Raw genomic sequence first — 18,485 nt, 5'->3', positions numbered from 1 at the left:
GAAAGTCATCAATATACCAGGGGCCACAGCCTTTTCCTTGTTCTTCTCACATAACTTCTCTTTCTTCCCTGATCTCTGAGGAGGGCTACCCTATTTTCAGGCCATATGGGCAAGGTAGATGATATTCATGAAAGAATGCTATGATAGAGAGATGGAAGAAAGCAAGTCTTAGAAATCTGGAGTTGTAGGAGCATGGAAGAGAAAGGAAATTTTCAAACAGGCCTTAAAGTATATGATCCCCTTAAGTATTTGACAGCTAAGAGTCAAGACCAAAATATAGAGTTGGGCCAAGTCCACCATTTTAGGGACTGAACAGAGCATGGACAGTCATGGCTTTATAAACATAAAAGGTAAAATTAGCCTCATCCCTGCCAGATTAAATATTAAAGTGTTTTTTTAAAAAGATGAATTGGTGAAAGTATTGGAATTCCTACAATGCTTCTGAGTGGTAATGTTCTTTAGAGCACTGACTCAGTATCCGCGAATTTGTGACTCTCACTGTTGTTACTTCATTAGCTGTTCACTTAAGCAGAGATTCAGAAGCTGAATAAAGCTTATCATGGTGCTATTTAATGTGATCAAGTGACACGTTATTGTAGTTTTCAAGTATAATGTTTAAATTTTTAATTAAAAAAATAAAAATTTGAAAAAAAAGTACTGAAATTAGTATTTGAGTATTTTGTTGTTTTCATATTTTAAATACACTATCAGTTTTCCCCACTAAATAAAAGTTTAACAAGTGTTAAAAGAATATGAGTTTTTGATCATTAATCATTAGCCAGCTTGGTGTGTCTATTCCAATTTGTTTTTGGTGAAACAATAAAGACTGCATCTATATTGAAAAGAGTCTCTCCTTCACCAACCTCTAGTCTTCTAAATCCTCTTCCCAACAATCAATACCAAAATAACATATTTATTGATAACGTATTTTTCCCAATTATATGGTGATGTCCCAGACTGACTATATTATAGCCTTATCCAAACAGGTCAAACATCAACAGAGAAATCCAAAGCAACTTGAGAAATGTCACATTTTATGTAGGGAAATGAAGCAGAATTTTTACACATTTCTCTCACCTGGTTTTTTTCTGCGGTCAGGTTTTAAAGAAATATGCATCGAGTGCCTAACATAGCACTATGCTACATAATGAAGGGAATAACGAACAATATAAATGACAGGAATCAAATGTGTTAGAATCATATTGATGTCATAGGACTTACCTTGAGAGAAACAGGTGAAATTAGCCAAGGAACCAGCAGAACTGTGTTTTTACAGAAAGAATTTCTGGGGCAAGTATACAAAAACATAGAAGTGGCTAAACATATTTGGGAAGCAAATTTTTTATGAAACAACATTTGGCCAGGGGATCAGGGGGCTGTCTTTACAGAAGGACATGCCAGAACTTTCAATATGTTGGTAACACTGCAAATTTCAAAGAAGGTACATGGCATGGAAAGTTTTTCATAAGAATTTTCTTTAAAAAAAAAAAACCGTTGTTAATAGATTATCGGGAGTCACAACACTTTGGGAAAGTCAAAGTCACACTAAAAAGTCAAAGTCAAAATTACGCTAAATATACTATTAAATTCTCTCTCCTTTAGAACTAAGGAGAGATAGACTTATTCCAACATTCTTCTATTTTAAGGCACCAAATTAAAGCATAAATTCTTTCCTTGACAAAACTTGGAACAAATTCCTTAGCCTGGGAGACTTTCCCCTCAAACATGAAGAAATATGTGTTAGCTATTTTTGAGTAGTAGGAATGTAAAAAATGTGTATTTTTGAGAATTGGAGACTTTTTTGTCCTTGAATAACTCAAAATTTCTTTGTTCTTCTGAATCAAATTTAGCAAGTAATTAGTGCATAATGAGAACCAGTTGTAGCATCAAACTCTATTTAGTCAAAGTGCATTTAAAAATACATAGGAAGACAGATAATCTGAATTTTCTTTCTAATGACGCTAACCTCATGAATGTTGTTGAAGAATGTATCATGGGCTCAAAACTCTGTTTTGCTGATTTCCAGAAAGGCCCCTGGGGATTAATTTTCTCTCCAAGCTTTGTCCAACAATACATCTGAAGGAAATGGGAGTTCTGAATCAAAGAACAGCAGCATGGAAGCAGAGAGCATCTCTAACAGAGCCTAGTCAGATGATTGTTCAAACATTGGCTCACTTGCTAGGTTACTGGCCATGCTTTAACTGCTGAGGGCAATGCTGACTCCTCCTAGAATCCTATCCTGGAGACAAAAGTCTCACTCCTAAATTCACACAAAGCAAATAAATTATAGGCAGAAATTAATCAGTCACAGCCAAAGCAAGCGAAGCACAAAGACTCAGACTATTTTAGCCCTGCTAGAAAGTTTCTAAAGGAAGTAGGTGTGACAGTGAGCAGGAAGGATAAAGAGGAAGACATGGTTAACACCAATGCAGGAGTGTCCTGAGTGACAGTCATTGCAGAGTTGGGGTGTGTTAAGGTTGTGCCAGCTTCTTTTTCAATAACCACTCAAATTTCATAAGTTTATTTACCTCTCATGTGAAGTCCAAAGCCTGACACATGTCTTCCCAGCAGGTGATTCAGGGACCTAGGCTCCTACCATCTTATTTGCTACACTATCTTTACAAACAAGGTTAACAGACATATCTGCATGAAGTTACCAGAAAGAGAAAGAGCATGGAGAATAAAAATATGTGGTATTTTATAAGCCAGTCCTTAAAGTGGTGCACAACTAGTACTAGTTGCATGCCCACATCACAAAGCAAGAAAGACAGGGGAACATAGCCTAGAAGTGTGTCTAGGAAGAAGAGACAGCTTAGTGCAATAGTAGGGAGAAAAAGCATGTATTTTAGAGAGAAATAGCCCTACATTCTAATCCCATTATAGTGGGCAGGTTACTTAACCTTTCTGAGCACTGACACACATGTTCACTTTCCCCTTCCGATTCATTCCAGCTTCTACATCAAATTTCACAGAGTTTTCCAACCAGGAATATGGTGTGTATGGCAGTTCAGCTTATCTGCAGTGTCTAAGGAATACAAGGTTAACAACTGAATAAAAAGGACAAAGCTGTATATACCAGGAGCAGACAAAGACAAAATGGAAGCAGACACAGGAGGAAAAGGAGGAGATGAGGCGGATCAGCACAACCACCCTTTATCACTGACCTGTGGAGGTATCCATCCTCACCTTCATTTTCTTATCACACAGCTTCTGTGCAAAGCTGACAATCTAGCCTTCCTTCCTCCAAATACACCACCGAAACTCTATACTAATGCAATGGTTCTCATTGCATTAGTGTGCATCAGAATCATCTGGAGAGCTTGGATGAAATGTTAGGCCCACTCACAGTATTTCTAATTCAGTATGTGTGGGGAGTGGCCAGAGAATTCACATTTCCAACAAATTGAAAGGCGATGCCGATTCTGCTAGTCCAAGCCATACTTTGAGAGCCATTCTCTAGAACATGATTCCTAACTTTGACTGAAAATTAGAAGTCACGTGGAAGTTTTCTAACATGCCAGACTACTCAGACCAATTAAATAAGAATCTTGGGGGGCGGTGGTGAAACCCAGGCACAGGCATTTTTTTAAGTTCCCTAGGTTGAGAACCACTGCTCACACAGGACGCAAATAGTTTTCTTTTTAATATCTTTAAGAAATGATTTTCTTGGTTGTAAATCTGAGGACATGGTTTGGATCTGCTAGGTTTGTCTTGGAGCCATGGCCTGGAGCAGTGCTTAGTGCACAGCAGACACCTCTTCACTTAACACAGTTAAAGTTCTTACGGAAGTAGTTGATTTCCTTAACCTTTCTACTGTGATGAAAATACGGACATCCTTTCTTTGGAACACATCTCTCATTTCACAATTTGCATACTGAGTTTTTCTATTTCTTATGTGACATTAACAACTGTTCATTTGCTTATTTGTTTGTTTACCTTGCTAGTTCCTTCTCCTCCACTCAACTCCAAGGCTTGCTGTCGGTCCTGTGTATTACCTCCTCCATATTGGTGTTTCCGTCATGTCCTCCCTCTAGGCAAGTTCATGTTATCATGCTTGTGACCCCTTAATATTAGAAGGGGATTAGATTACTCCACCACAATTGTTATTTTGAGAAGGTAACTATTAAGAGGTGTCATAACAGGAAGTAAAAGTGTAACTAGAGATAGATCATTAGAGCAAAATAGCTAACATTTATTGAGCACAAGGCATTGTACTAAATAAAGACTTCACACAGGTCATACCACTTATTTTGCACAAGAAACTATGTTTTGGACACGATTCTTATCCCCATGTTATAGATGAGGAAAGTAAGGCACAGGGAGGTTAAATAACTGGCCCAAGGTCATACAGCTGGTGAAGTGCAGAGAAAGACTGTTCTGGCTCCAAAAATCAAGATCTAACAATTCTATTATGAAAGAGAGTGACAAAGAGGTTCTAGAAATCAGAACAAGATTATCAAATAAAATAAAAAATCCCTACATGGGAGTAGAAAACAATACTCAGATTCAATATAATTGAACAAAGGCATTGAAATATAAAGGCTCAAATGAAGAATAAAGAAAAAATCATCATAGATGTTCACGGAAAAGGAGGGGCAGGGAAGATCACATGTATCAGGAAAAATTAGAAGGAAGAGGGGTGGATGGCTGTGGTCCCTGAGTTTGTCAGTGAAAAAGGATTCATGGGTGTTTCTCATAGACCTGATGTGGGCAAATCAAGAGACAGAGAGCTGACTTGTGATCATTTTAGTACCTTTCCAATAATTCAGTTCATAGGAACAGAGGGAACCCAGCATCCAGAAGCTACATGTTATGTTAACACTGGTGTGTGAGGGGTTCACAAGGAACCAAAAAGCTGGACTAGAGATGCACCTGCACCTAGGTCAAGGGGACTACAGTTAGAAGAGTCTGAGAGAGACCTTTAAAAAGGCCAAAACAGTAACCCTATGATAAAGAAAGACTTAGCTTTAAACACAAAACAGAACAGGGGTGCCTGGGTGACTCAGTCAGTTAAGCAATGGCCTTCGGCTCAGGTCATGATCCCAGGGTCCTGGGATCCAGCCCCATGTTGGCTTCCCTGCTCAGCGGGGAGTCTGCTTCTTCCTCTGCTTCTGCCCCTTCTTCCTGTTTGTTCTCTCTCTCTAATAAATAAACAAGATCTTAAAAAAAAAAAGGACCAGAGATCATAAAGCCAGTTACATAAGAACAGATTAAAGTTATGTCCTTTTTATGTTACCACTTCCTTTAAACTTGAAGCTCTCAGAATCTGGGAAGCAAACCAATGGGAGTGAAGGAGGAGAAGCAGGCAGAGCAGTAAGACAGAAGACAACCAATTACGGGCTTACCTACCCTGAGGCAGGTTACAGCTTGAGGAAGGGAGAAGACTGACACTAAATCATGGTCAAAGTTTTAATTAATAATCTACACTAGCCATCAAATTTCTGAGTTAAAGTAGTATTTATTTTTTAAAGTGACAATCAGACTGTTTTATCTAAGATTCAGTAAAAACATGGAGGAAGACCAACATACGGGTATGTCTGATGAAGCCCTGAGTTATACTTCTTTAATATACTGTTCGGACATATGTAAGAGAATTCTCAGGTGACATTTTCATTGTTTTCAACCTAGAATTCTTATGTACTTGTCTAGAGGAGTTACAGACAAGGCCTGTAAGAAGTTGTTTTCTACAAGGAAAAGAAATGACCTCTGGAGTACGGAAGCCATACTCAAGAAATCTTGAATTTTCAAAGGTCTGGTTCACAAAATGTGTGCCATGGTGGAAAGGAAGAATGTCTCAGTATATGCACCTGATTTTGTCACTCAAATTGTCCTTTAGTCTACCATGAGTGCTGATATGAGTAATGAGATATCAAAAAAAAAAAAAAAAAGCATTTTTCTCCTTAGGTTTCTAAGTCACATGGGGCACCAGTATCCATGGGGTATGTTAGTCAGGTTTGGAAAATAAAACAGGAGCTGCTCTAGGTATTTCAAGCAGGAAAGGATTTAATACCTAGAATTTAGTGCCAGTGACAGTGGCACTGACTAACTAGCCATTAGGCCAACTACCTAGTTCTCAGGTTCACCTGACCTGCCTTCTGAGAATCAAGTTTCAACCAGGTCAGGAACTCCAGGAAACCACTGTCAAATGGGCACTGCTGCCTGGAATGTTGAGGCAAATGATGTTCCAAGTGTCCCCAGAAGCCACAGTTAATGCTGAACCTCATTATCTGCTGAAGCCCAGGTGCCGTCATTGACAAAGAAGTATCATGGCTTCTGTTCCCTTCTACCTCCCAAGACGAATACAGTGTCAATTATTAGAGGAAAGCAAACCAGAAAGACATAGTAAGAAATGCTGGGGAATGTAGTTCCTGGTCTTCTAGCCCTGGAGGCCCCAAGGAGGGCACAAGAGGGACACTGGGAATGGTGCTAAGGACCATCCCATAATCCAGCGCATGAGGTATTCCCAGCGAAAGAGACCATACGTTGGCTTACATCAATTAATATTTTCAAATAAAATAATAAAAGTAAGTAGATCTATTTGCAATTTTGATTCTAAAAAGATCAATGTATGATTCCTCTAAAGTAGTGCACATTTTCCAGGGATGACAGGTGTTCCTTTTGCCCACTCCAGCATCCTCTGAGAATGTATTTGTTATAGACACAAGATGAGACATATGGAAACAGGTGCAGGGGACCAGGTAGGAAAACATGTAAACCTACACGAGCCCAGAAGCCGGCAGACACACATCATACCCCACACCGATTCCAATCACAAATTCTGTACTAATCAGGACGAACGTGGCTCTAAGTCAAATCCAAACCTTTTAGCAGCATAAAGGCATTAGAGCTTAACCAGCAAAACAAATCAGCAAAAGTTCCAAGGAAATTCTAACCTTAATCCTTCCTTGGATATCAATTTTGATCAAGGTTTAGCAAATCTTCTCAGGAAACATTTATTTCAAAATCTGTATATAGCATGCTTTTCCTCTCAGATGATAAAAAAAAAGAAATCCTAATAATTTGAAATGCAGGATTAAAGTGGATATGAAAAAGAATTAAGCAAGTGTTGTATTATTGATCCTGCTGTCTCCATTCCACCACCTCCTTCCACTCCTAATCAACCCTGCTCCCTGACACCCATGTTGGAATTTCTAAACTTTAGATCTCATTTGTGATCAAATTTATGTCTCTCATTTGTTTCAAAGGCTACCAAGACTCTAAAAGGCTTTTTTAAATTGAGTCCCTATCAACCTCTCTAGCCTCAAATCTTACCATGCTCTTCAATTTCAACTATAAATGGCTCTATTTATTCCTACCTATACTGCTGTGAAGGTTAAATGAGATGATGTAGGGAAAGCACAGAGACAGTACCTGGCACATATTAGATGCTTAATAAATCATCTTCAAAAATATCCTTTATAATGTATGCATATATAGGTGGTTTTCCATATATAATCTCCTAAACATTCATAGATACCTCTTGAGGAAAGTAGACAAGATTTTAACATCTCCATTTTTTTAATTAAGAAGCCGAGGCTCATGGAGGTTATGTGGCTTTGCTAAAAGTCCTATAGCTGGTTAAGTGGAGGAGCTAGTACCTAAATGTACTTCTGAATACAAGTTAGTACATGCTCCACTACCATATATTTCTTCCCCTATAGATTTATGAAAAGTTGTATTTAAGTAGAGGTTGTTCTTTGCCCCACTACCATAGTGTCTGTGCCAGACATTTACCCATTTTCTTTCAGATCCATTCCCTGGTCACAGTAGGCTGACCCTGCAAACCTTCCCAAGCTGCCTTGTCAACAGGCTTCTGTGTGCAGTGACTGGGAGGCACTGGCAGAGATTAAAGGCAGGAAGGAGGTAGAATCTAGACTAATTCACTGTCTCTACCTTGTGTCTGGTAATGGCTGTATCTCTGCTATGGTACCAGAGTCCTCCAGGCTATTTCCACTAATGTCCAGGATCCCTGTGCATATCCTTGGCTCCTAGACCCTAGTAGCACCACCTCCTCACACTAGGTCACCTATACTGGGGGAGGGTGGTTGCACTTCCTCATATTATCAAGACTTCGGTTGCCTCTTAGTGCCCTATTTGGCCTTTTAACTTTTCTAAAACGCCTGTATTCATGCTCTCATGTTGAACCACAGGATCTCTTTCCCTAACTAGGGCTTACTTCACAAATGGCCACACAAATATTTTAGATATTTCATTAGAGCCTTCATTTACATCAACTCATAACATTAGACATGCCAATGTTTTTTATTGTCTGGGACAGACAATATCCATTCTCCTCTTTTTTATCCTAATAGAACCTTGACTTGTTGAATGTGACAATTTATCTAACTAAAATTCTTAACTAGCCCAGGTTCAGTTGAAGGTGTTAGTGGTCACGTGATTAAATTCTGGCTAATGAGATTAACGGTTGGTATGCCTTTCGGGAAAGTACCCAAAATTAGTTTACTCAATTGCCAAGTAACTGCACTCACTTTTCCTGCTTCTTCCTGCCTAGGATGCAGACGTGATGACTGGAGCTATGCAGTCACCTTGTGACCATGAGAACATCTGAAAGATATCATTTACAATGAAGACTTAAAAAACAGAGGAGGGGCGCCTGGGTGGCTCAGTCATTAAGCATCTGCCTTCGGCTCAGGTCATGATCTCAGGGTCCTGGGATCGAGCCCCACATCGGGCTCCCTGCTCCGCGGGAAGCCTGCTTCTCCCTCTCCCACTCCCCCTGCTTGTGTTCCCTCTCTCGCTGTGTCTCTCTCTGTCAAATAAATAAATAAAATCTTTTAAAATAAATAAATAAATAAACAAACAAAGGAGCCTGGACCACTGAAGACATGTGTGGAACACTTATACCAGTGCGGGACCACCTACATTCTATTATATGAGAACCACTATTTTCTAGGTACTAGGATCTACTACTCAATACAGACACATTCCAAACTGGAAACAAAACTACACCTCACTATTCTTGCATTTATTTATTCATTAGTTCATTCATTTAGGCTATGTGTCAGGTACTATGCAAGAACCTTGATGTATAAAAGAAGATTAAGGCATAAGTCTTGCCTTTAAGAAGGTCACAGTCTAGTTAGTGGGCAGTTGGACACAGAAATGGGTTGTTAAAATTGCAGAGGGGCAAATGAGTGCAAAAAAAAAAGCATTTAGGGAATCCAGAAAAAGAGTACCAAAATCTAATCCCTGGGGCTAGGGACAGTTTCTTGTGCAGTCATGGCAAACTGAACCAATAAAGATGATTAGGAATTCACTGGTTTGAGGTGTTGTACCAAAATGGGGTTGGGAAGGAGAAAGCAGTCATGGAAGCAGGAAAACATTACAGGTAGAGAGGAATTAAAGGAAATGAGAAACATGTTGATGTGTGGAAGGAACTTCTAGTGGTCTCATTTTGTTAGTGGGTAATGCACAAACCAGAGTATGGTGACAGGTTAAGTCATTATAGCACCTCCTGCACCATGATACAGAGTTCACATTTAGTCCGGAAGGCAAAGGTGAGTCACTGATGCTCTGATGTTCTTTAAGCAAGGAGTGACACCAGTACCTAAGAATACTGTGGCCCCTCCAACAGCAGATGGGCTCATAGATAGTTCAATTCAACGTAAGAAGTGGTTAATTTTGTTCGGAACTATTATCACCAATTGATGTGGTACAAGCTTGTTTCTCCAAGAGTGACTATCAGTAATTGCTAACCAGGATAAAAGGGGAAGTCTGGGACTGGGGTAAGTCTTCCATAAAGTATGAGCTTCTAGAAGAATGTGCATTGCCCAATAAACACTTTCTGCTGACTAAATAAATGAATAATATGTATGAGGAATAATACATATATACTCACTCCCAGAAGCAGATAATCAACAGTATTTAGCACCCACCACATGAACAAATGTGCCTTCATTCTCTGCCCCAGGGGAGCCAGTGTCTTGTGTTTTTTGTTTGCCAATTTGGGAGCAAAGTATTCTGTATGCATGAAAAGAAACCTGGTAGCTTTTATTTACTTGTAGGCTTGGAGTTTAAGATCTCCTATTAAGAGTTCTGTAGCAATAGCCCCAGAGAAACTGACTCCAGGTTTCCTCCAGTCACTTGGGAGTCTCTGTCCATAGTACCCATTAATAAAGAAATGCAAATACTGGGGCACTAGAAGAAACTGAATCCTTAGACTAATTTCAGCAGCGCTGGAAAAAAATGGTTTTGAAATCTAAAAAAGAGATTTTAAACAATAATTCTACATATGTCTTCAGAGAAGCTAGAAAGAGAAGCATTTAAAAAAAAATCACTCTTGGTGCCTGGGTGGCTGAGTCGTTAAGCGTCTGCCTTCAGCTCAGGTCATGATCCCAGGGTCCTGGGATTGAGCCCCGCATCAGGCTCCCTGCTCCGCAGGAAGCCTGCTTCTCCCTCTCCCACTCCACCTGCTTGTGTTCCCTCTCTCTCTGTGTCTCTCTCTGTCAAATAAATAAATAAAATCCTTTTAAAAAAAATAAAATTAAATTAAAAAATCACGCTCCCTGCAACCAGGTATGTGTGGGGGGAAACCCAAAGAATATAGTGAGTGGTGGCAGAATCCAAGAGAAAGAAGAGCAGCCTGGATCTCTGGGATGCGTGGAAAGGAGAAAAGAAGATAAATGTACATGTTTAGGCTCAGTCACTGTAAAGGGGCCTTGGAGACACACTAAAATGGCCGTGGATTGTCTCTCCCTAAAACTTCAGATGTAGCCAATAAAGCTTGAATCCTCTTGGAACCATGCTTTTGCACAGAAGTTGCCTAGCACGATCTTTAAAGTTTCAATGAATGAGAAAAGTAAAATGGAAGGAAGACAAAAAACAAGGAAAGAAGGGACAGAGGGCAGAAGAAAAATTGGGGGCTATTAGGGAAAAACACATGTCTTAGTCAGTTCCAGCTGCTATAACAAAGCACCATAGATTGAGTGGCTCATAAACAACAGAATTTATTTTTTTACTTTTCACAGTTCTGGGGGCTGAGAGTCTGAAATTAAGGTGTCGGCATAGCTGGATTCTGTTGAGGACCGTCTACTGGGTTGCAGACTGCTGATTTCTCCTTGTATTCTCATATGGCAAAGAGCAAAGAGGGGGGGTGCCTGGGTGGCTCAGTTGGTTAAGCGACTGCCTTCAGCTCAGGTCATGATCCCGGAGCCCTGAGATCGAGTCCCACATCGGGCTCCCGGCTCGGCGGGGAGCCTGCTTCTCCCTCTGACCCTCTCCCCTCTCATGCTGTTTCTCTCTCCCTTGTTCTCTAATAAATAAATAAATAAAATCTTTAAAAAAAAAAAAAAAGAGCAAAGAGGGGAAGCAAGCTCTCTCATGACTCTTATAAGGGAACTAATTCCATTCATGAAGGCCCCACCCTCATGACCTCATCTCATCCTAATTATATCCCAAAGGCCCTACCTCTTAATATCACTACACTGGGGAGCAGAGTTTCGATTTATAAACTGGGGAGGTGGGTGGGAAGACACAAACATTCAGGCTACAACAACACGTTTGAAAAACAATCTTTTCAAAGTAGAAAAGAGAGCAGAACAAATTACATGCCACCACCAAGTGCAGTGCAGGGGTAATAAGGTTTGAATTAGAGTTAGGGATGGGGGGGGCTGGGTTTTTTACTTATGAGCTATGTACTGCCAACCAATTTATTTGACCTCAGTAAGGCTCAACTTCATCATCTGTTAAATGGATGTAGTGTCTTCATCACAGAATTGGTATGAGAGTTAAATGAGACTGTATTTGTAAAGGAGTTAGCTCTTTATCTGGCACACAATAAGCATTCAACAAGTCATCAGCTATTTAATAATGTACAATAAAAGTATATTCTAACTCATCAAAAAACTATCTTATGCATTTATTATGTTCTCACTAGGCCTTTGGGCTATATCCATGAGCAAGATGGTATCCTATTCTGGATGGTATTCCTATTCCAGTGCACAAGACAGATAAGTAGGTAACTTCAGTGCAGTGTGTCCAACACCAAGGTAAGTGTAAGTTCAAGGTACTATAGAACGGTAAGAGGTAAATACAGAAAGAGGCTAGATCATAAAACTCCAAAAGAATTTGGAGTCTGCTTGCGAGCAGGGGGTCCACTAAAGAGTTATAAGCAGAAGATGGAAAAGTTCTGACTTTAGAGAAATGAAATGACTACAGCTCCAGCTAGGGAGGAAACACACTGAAGAGGATAAAGAGAGAAAGAAAAAAAATGTTACACCAGTTATTGAGTTCTTATTTTTTTCCTTTGAATTTCCACATTCTAGTCCAAGTTGCTCAAATCTGTGTTGACTTTAAGCTCAATTTTAAGAGAATTCCCCCTAACACTAGACATGGTGCTAAGTAAAAGCAAAGATTTTCGAAGGTTCATTGAATGTATAACAAACTTCATCCATGTAGGTATTTGGTAAGTATCTACTACATGCAAGAAAAATCACTAAACGATTCACGTATTTTACAGCCATAATTACACTTCTATGCATTAAGAGCTCTGATGAAGGCATATGGAAGGAATAAGGTGTAACAGAACCCATCCTACAGGCCAGAGTTTAGGGAAGGACTTTGCCCAAAAGTTGATGATTGAGCTGCATCTTGAAAGACAAACTCATATTCCACAGAGTAAGGACAGGAGCTTCTAAGCTGTGGAAATAACAGACAGTAAGCGTATAACTGCAGAATCGTATATAAATAGAATACCACTTGTTTTTAGAAAGAGATACATGTGAGTACGTACATTTACATGAGTAAGGACATGGACCTCAGACTAAAAGAATGCAGCCCAACGGGTTGATGGACCGTGGTTTCTAATTCTGAGGATGGAAATGAATGTAAAAAGAAGAGAAAAGGAAAGTTTTACATTTTGCTTTATGTACTCCTATACTGTTTAACTTGTCACCATAAGAATACATTTATCTATTACTTGCATAAAAAGAAACAGCATATGCTCAAAAAAAGAAACAGCTGAGCTCCAATGTACCGTTTGTTGTAAGTGGAGAGTAAATGTATGATGAGCTTGTAGAAGACCAGAGCCTTCAGGTAATCATGGCCATATCCTGAAGGACTCTGCGTGTGCTATCAAAGCCTATATGCTTTATAGACATCAGGGATCAATCAATCCTAAAATGAGAAGTGAGTGAGGTACATTTAGAAAGAAAGGTGGTAATAGTGCAGAGTGGGCCAGAAAGGCAAACCACTGGCAACAGAAGAACAGTCACAAAATGTATTAGTCAGGATGTGCTGAACTATGCCTTATAACAAGCTCTGGGATCTCAGGGATTGTTCCTTCCCACCTCTGATCCATGGTCAACTCCTCAGCCATCTTGAAGGTACAACATCTGGGACATTTGACCTCAAAGGTTGCTGGGGCAGGAGAAAAATGAGCATGGAGAAATCATTTCTATTTTTAAATTTCTTAGGCATATGTGTCACTTCCACTCAAAGCCCACTGGCCATTCTGTGCCACCCACCTAACCATAAGGAGGATGGGAAATGTAGGGAATCTCATGGATATAATCTTATCTCTGTCATAAAAGACAACTGACTTTGTCAGTTACCTGTATATATTGAATACAGAAACCAGGGCACTGAATTAGGCATTATTTATAGGGCACAACTGATAAGACTTATTAACTGGTACATGACTAGGCAGAGGGTGAGCAGGATAAAGAGAGGGGAGTAAAAAGCAGAGGTTATTAAAAGATAAAGAAAGGATTAAAATGACAACCCAATTTCTCAGTGCACACTCAGCTGGGTGATAGTGAATCAGGAATACAGGCGGTACGTGAGGGGGAGCTGGTGAAAAGTAAGGACCCAACCTTTGCCTGATGTGGATGCAAAACTATTATTTAGAAATTCTAACTAGACAGATGGAAATAATCTTCGGGAATCACTGGCACTTAGAAAGACGTGCAGGTCCCTGACCACTGCTGAGAATGTTACCAGCAGGAGCATGAAAATCAAGCAGGGAGTCCCGTGAGATACATAAACCCCAAAACCTCCTCCACAGGTCTGCTGTATTTTCATCTCTGTATAAAACCTATTTGGCAAAAGATAAATAAATAAATAAGTAAAACCTATTTGGCTGCAGTGGAGTACGGTAAGAGGCAGAACACTGATCTGAATGGACTGTGTGATATTTTGGAGGGTGAGTTTATGATATGCTATATGTACAAGTCTATTCTAATGTTGGGCCAGTGACAAAGAATGAATGACCAGGCCATTGATGAAATGTTTTAGAAGTTTATCTGGTTAGTCAGCGAGAATGTTAACAACCAGACAACAACTTTACCTAACCCATGTGGAGGAAGTCCATTCAAGGAGTGTGATGACTGTGGATTTTTCTTACATCATGATATATGTTTGAGCTGTATCATAATTATTAATGATTTTTGAACGTTGTTTTGAGTCTTTTAATCCACTTGAACATGATCTCCAAACTCGTATTTCTAATTTTGTAATGCCATGAGCCCATACAGAGGAAATCGGTACAGAGTCTGCAGCAAAGAGCCTTAAGGACGACAATCTGGAGACAAACCACACTTGCGTCTCCTGCAGAGGTGTGGAACAGAAAAATGAGGGAGGGGCCAGAGAGTAAGAAAAGAACTAGCAGTGGGTGGTTTCATGGAAGCTAAAGCAGCAAAACAAGAGAGCTGTCCAATGGTTGGATGCGTAAAGCCCCTGGTACCAGCCGCTGGAGAGACCACTGGCAGCCTTGCTCGGAGGTGTTTCAGTGGAATGTAGGAGTAGGAAAGTGCCTAAGCCAGAGGGAACCGAAATGAGCTGTGACTATAGCAAATTTTTGAAGTTTGGCTACGTTGTGCCAAGAACAGATAAAATTCTCTCCATATTTTTCTTTATTCCATACCACTCTCAATCTTTTGGAACACTGCTGATTCACTTTGTCTAGAAGCAAGGGAGACAGTAAGAGAAAGACAATAATGTTTAGAGCAAAGAGGCACACACCGTACATACATCTGGTTGGATAATACACAGATCCATAGGGAGCCCTAATTTAATAATATTAGCTAATGCTCAATATCCTTCTCTTTCTTTAAACAAAGTAAGAAAATGAATAGACTAATGTATTTCTTGTTTCCTTATTCACATTCCAAGATGACAACATGTTCTTTATGCATTTCCCCTGCCAAAAATACTAAACCTTTTATAAATGTCCATTTAAAAGTCCACAAAGGAAACATTCACAAATAAATAAATATAAAAATTGTCAAGCTTTGATTATGACCAAAATCAGGATCCACTTAGCAGCCATTTCTTTTCTCCTGCACAGAAATATCTCTTGGATATGCATTTGTCATGGAACTCATTTCTTATTTCTTTCTTTAAGTAAATAAAACTGTGCCAATCATTTCCATCTTCCCACAAAGTCAGCATGCAAGTATCAGTGGTCAGATAGGACTGGAGAATTCTGACTTCCCATACTGTCACTTAGTCCATAACATGCATTATGGATACTGAAATTGCTTTCCCTTATTTTTCCAATGAAATTCAACATTTACCAAATATTGATTCGGTGGAGAAAAATGATATTAGCTGCCATGTTTTCAACACAAATGCTTTCTATTAGTCAAGCAACAAGTTCGGAAACATGTTTTAAGTAATGGTCAGAGCAGTTTGTTTTTTTACTCCCAATAGTAATGCATTTTACTTTTCTATTTGACATTGACAAAAATGTCTGTGCTACTCAAGAAACGAGAGTTCTTGGATATCACGTTTTATGCAAGGGCATTTTTTTTTTCCTCCTGGACACCATGCTACTCTGGATAAACTTTCATTTCTGATCTTTAAGGCAACTTCACAGTGTTTTCCTTCTCTACCCATCATTTAACTCTCAGCCTTGTCCAGAGTTCTCTCCTTTTGGCTCCCTTCCCACTTTTTTTTTTCCTCATTGTGATCCATGGGTGACTTCACCGATTCTCAAGATTTCAGCTTGAGTCTATGTGCTTATTTCTCTCCAAGCAATAGTTTGTTCTCTTTCAAACTCCAGCCACATACCTTCAATAATCACATTAAATGCAATATGAAAAAAATATAACTATTTTTACCCCCAAATCTGGTTCAGCTCCAAGATGATATGTGATAAATGATGACACCATCCTCTCAAGGTCAAAGCACAGATATTTTAAAAGCATTTCTCTCTTCCAGTCCTCCACCACAACAACCACTTCATCAAATCTTACTGATTTTTCCAAGAAACTATCTATCTCTCCAATTTAGCTTGTCCTCTTTATCGCTAATGCAATCTTCATCATGAATTTGAACCCTCTCTTCCAAGCAAGTACAACAGCTTCCTGTCTAATGTCCCCTATTTCTACAAGTCTCCCCTCTCTCCAGTCCATCTTGTACACTCTTATCAGAGCTGCTTTTATGAAATAAACACGTTTATCCACTCACCTTGAAAACCCCCATTGATTCCCAATCATTTACAATACAAAGTCCAAAATTATTATAGGTCTTAAAATTCTTTATACTCTTTTCCCAAACTGTCCCTCCAGAATCATCCGCCACTTGGACTTCTCACAGTTCTTCAAGACCTCCTTCCATTTTATGAATCTATGCCCTTTATGCATGTGGCTCCTTGTGTCTAAAATACCCTTACCTACTCTATCCCACTAATAAACTTCTACACACTTTCCAAATTATACGAATTGCAAATACTCACCCGTATCTGTGCTGTCTTCTTCTCACATGGCTCAGTAAGAGACATAAGGCCACATGACCAAGTTCCAGACAATGAAATATGGGCAGAAGTTAATGTCTGTCATTTCTAGGCCTGGCCCCCAAAACTGTCTGCATGATTCTCTGTGAGGAATCTCTTTTCCTCATATGCCAACTGGATGCATGGGATCAAGTGAAGGCCTCTGATGCTTCAGAATATCATCAGAATATCATAAAGCACTACTCACTGAATGACTTAGAGGAGGAGCCACATGCTGGAGGAAGCCTGACTCACCAAATGACTCCACAGAGCAATGCTCCCTGCCAACCAACATTGTAACTGTGGCATAAGCAAGAAATAAACCTTTATTATCCCGAGTCACTGAGATTTAGAAAGTGTTTGTCACAGCAGCTCTTGTTCTTTACCCTAACTTATACAGTGACCTAACAGAATTCTCAAAGAACTTCAAAGAGAATGATAGCTTTTTCCAACACGCTGTAATGTTAACAAATTCATGCCCCTTATAAAAAAAAAAAATAACATTTTGTGCCTATTTCTCCTGCTAAAGTTGTATTTTCTAAATGCGATTTTCTCAGGGAACATTGTCTAAGAGGAGGTAATAAGGAAGTTCTTTAAAAAAAAATGAGTTCCAGAGGCAAATACATTTGGAAAAGACTGGCTTACATAAACTTAAATAAGTCCATGTGACTGTGAGTACACTGAATTACAGACTTCTCAATCTTTAATGTACTAAAGAGCTTTGGGAATCTCCAAGAGGAGTTATGGCATGTGGCATTTTCCAAACATCTTTAACCAAGGAATCTTTTTTGAAGGAACATTTATCAGTATCTCTTTAAACAGGTTGCCAAGTAGCCCACTATGAGATTTATAAGACATGCTGTCTTGAAGACTGTGGCTCCTGTGAAGGCAGGGTCCATGCCATACTCAGTTCTGTATCCTCAGCAGGGAGCACATTACCAGGTATACCAGAGAAGTTCAGTTATTTGTTAATATATGCCTGTTTTTTTTAATGGGGAGCCTTTGTTTTCATACCAAGCCAGTCTTTTAAAAAGGATTCAGTCCTGCATGTTCTCCCCTCAAAGCATATCCTTTTATCAAACTACTTATGAGCAAGGCAGACTTACTGGAGTTTACTGAAAAAGCTTGTGATAAATGAAGAACAGTTTGCGTTGCACATCAAACAACTAAGACCAAAATAAAAGCCTGTTCTCCTCACCACCCCTCTCTAGCCATAACCTTCAGGATTCCATCTCTCTTTCTGCTATATAATCTCTTAATCTCATTTCCAGCTCCATACTACAGAATAATTGGGTTCTTTTCCAGCCCTCTCAATCCAGGGTGATGATGATGTATCAATGTAGGTCCATCATTTGTAACAAGGGCTGTGGGATATTGACAGTGGCAGAAGCTGTGGAGGGGGGGGGGGGGGGTGGGTAGTCAGAGGGTATATGGAAACTCTCTGTATTTTCTGCTCATTTTCTTCTGTGAACCCAATACTGCTCTAGAAAAAAAAGTTTATTAAAAAAACAAAATACATACTTTGATGTGACAATAGGAGGCATTGTCTATAGCCAATGAATACACAGGGAGTCATAGAATCCAAAAAGGTAGAGAGCCAGACAAATTATATCACAGGCACCAGAAAGGAGACTTCAGGGACAGGCAACCCAATTTAAGAACCATGCTTCCTCTTTAATTATTTCCTGCAAGGCATCAAGAGTACTACAAGACAGAATCCCAACATAGCAAAATGGCAGAAGAAAAAAAAAAA

This window comes from Zalophus californianus, chromosome 2 (assembly GCF_009762305.2).
Source record: "Zalophus californianus isolate mZalCal1 chromosome 2, mZalCal1.pri.v2, whole genome shotgun sequence".
In the NCBI taxonomy this organism is placed as follows: domain Eukaryota; kingdom Metazoa; phylum Chordata; class Mammalia; order Carnivora; family Otariidae; genus Zalophus; species Zalophus californianus.
Note: the sequence above shows the minus strand (reverse complement) of the source record.